We start from the raw sequence: 2,855 nt of genomic DNA on the forward strand, positions 1-2,855 counted from the left end.
ACAGTTGAGTTTGCCCCTTGTGTATTTTTCCTGCCTGATCGCTGATGTTTGTGGTTCCCTCATTGCTTCATTGGCTTTGGACAGTGTTTCCCAAATGTTTCTCTCAGCGTTCTCCTTGCAGAAGAGAGAGATGCGTGTCCCTGCAGTTCTGGGGGATAACCCAGAATGACTTACCAAAAGCACAACATTTTTGGGTAATCTCCTATTTCAGTTTCCCACTTACCCCTATGATTTATGTTCTTATCACATTCCCACTTGTTTTAACATAAAAATGTCTATTTCCTCAAACCCTCAAGTCACACTGATGCTTTGGGATGTTGTGTCGAGCAGGTGTGTCCTACAGGGGTGTGTCTGAGGGATGGGGTGTACTTGGACCAGCTGAGCTGCACAGTGTCTGGGGATGGGATTCAGCATGAGGTGTATTGAGCTTTCCATGCGGCAGGGTAAGGAACAGACCCTGACCTTCTCTTGTTGCCCCAAGAGCCTAGCAACTGGTTGTCCTGATGGCTTTTTCAATCTCCTTCTGCATTTCCAAATGCCTTGTCCTTCCTAAGATTTCCTTTATTATCCCAGCTAGAGGCAGAATCTCCCCTTTCTTCAAATCCATGTGGCAAAAGCAAAGCAGAACAAAATGAAAGGAGGAGACAGAATTAGATGGAAAAGGATGGAATTAGTAAATTCTTATTTTGCAATCATGGCTATAATGGAATCAGGTGAAGGTGATGGGATGAAAAATTGTTGGAGAACAGGATAGACACATGGTCTCAGGGTAACACTCCCTGGGTTATTCATTAATTACGAGGGGAAACTTCCCTTTCCAGCCCAGCCATCTGTCAGCATCAGGGTCATGGGAAAAGCTGACTTCACCGGCTCTTGCTCTGATGCAAGATGAAGGGCACAGCATCAAATATTTAGCATTCTGGCCCAAGTTGTTTTAACCTGAATCTAACACTGAGGACACAGTCAGACTCAATCAGACTGTAGGACATTCAACAGAGCAACCGGCCTGGCCTCTTAAAAAGGATGTTGCAAACAAAACAAAAATAAAAAACACAGGCAAAGGATCTGTTCTAGGTAAAGGGAGGCCAGAGAGCCGTGATGATTAAATACATTGCATGATCCTTGATAAGGTCTCTGAGGGCTGGGACATTTGAATACGGACTGTATATTTGATAATATCATTTATCAGTGTTAAATTTCTTGGATGTGACAATGAGATTCAAGTTATGTAGAAAAATATCCTTTTCCTTAGAAGAAATATTTGAGGATAAAAGATTTGGGAATGAAGTGTTATGATGACTTCAACTTACTTTCAAATGATAAACAAATGGGGGGGGACTCAAATGTTGGGAGGATTTAATTGGTGAATTGGGGTCAAACGTACATAGGTGTTTGTTGTAATCTTTGACTTTTTCTGTAAGTTTGAAGTTTTTCAAGCTACTGCAGAAAAACAAATCCACATATCAACATAACCATCTACAACTCTCATTTGGCAATTTTAACCTTGTTTTCTAGTTGTTTGTGGGTGTTCTACTGTCCCTAATGAGATGTTGACTTTTCTAAGATGAAGTCCCATCTTGTACACTCCATAGGCACCCACAGAGGCTAATTCATGGCTTTCCACGCTATATGTGTCCAATAAGTGTTACTTACATGAATGCCAGGGTACTAATCCCTTGTACACTGAATGAATGAATGAATCTCTCTGCTACTCACCCTAGGGCAGTAAAATAGCTCAGTCTCTGTTGCAAAGAGTAAGGAATTTTAACCTTTGAGGGTCATGAGCATCTTGTGAGTGCTTCTGGTATGCAAGCCTCACATTTAGAATGCCAGACTTCTTGGCCTTGAAAGCCTGACCTTCATCTATACAAGACAATGGGATTTGTGTGTGTGTGCACGCGTGTGTGTGTCTTGTGTGAGGATGCTGCCCAAATCAGTTGAGAGCTCTGCAATAACGATGCTTTTATAATAGAGGAGAATGGTACAAAAAGTTTCATATAATAAAGCTCTTATGAAGTGATGTTTTAAGGTTATTGGGCATGAACAATAGGAAGGAAATGCACATTGAAGTTAGAGCAATCATACTTTTCAGAATTACATATTTATCCAAGGTTCAGACCGCTGTGTATTTTTCTCATGTTCATTTGATTTGGGAAGCACTGGTTCATCTTCTAGAGGGGCTCGGTGATGGAGAGGAGGGGCTTTACATCTTCACATGGCTTTAACTATGTTTTACTGAACTCATCATGGATGGGGATGGAGGCATAGTTTCTTCACTGAAGGGTCAGGTCGATTTCGGGAGATCGCTCCCCTCCCCTTAAGAGGACGGACTTTCTTCAGTGTGGTCCCTTCATGAGGCTTGGATGCTGAGAGCCTCCAGGTTGGTCTGGATTCTGGTGGAGAAGGTTACTGCTGCTGAGACCCCAAGGGGAAGGGTCAGCATTGTCCAGGGGATGCTCAGGAAAGCAGACTCCCCACCTCTGGCTTGGTCCAACCACCAGCCAGTTGGGCAGTTGACTGCCTTCCTAGCTCACCTGCAAAGCCAGCACCTTGCCAAGGTGAGTGTTATTTCTACTTGGTGACAACGTAGTTGGTCTCACCCAATGAAAGCATGTCATTCCCATTACATGACCTTTCATTGCCCCATGCAAAACAATGAGCCTTGGCATCACTGTGCCCAGGAGTGTCTGGCTTCTTCCCAGGACCAGCTTCCATTACAGGCACCTCCTCGCTGGCTGTGAATGGGTCTCTCTTTGCCCACAGGGAGGAGGACACTGCTCTAATGAGATTGTTTTACTTCCAAATCTTCCCCAGTGATTGCGCAGTGGCAGCCGCACAGGATACAATAAAGTAAG

Source organism: Mesoplodon mirus (genome assembly GCF_964341445.2).
Source record: "Mesoplodon mirus genome assembly, chromosome: 6".
Classification (NCBI taxonomy): domain Eukaryota; kingdom Metazoa; phylum Chordata; class Mammalia; order Artiodactyla; family Ziphiidae; genus Mesoplodon; species Mesoplodon mirus.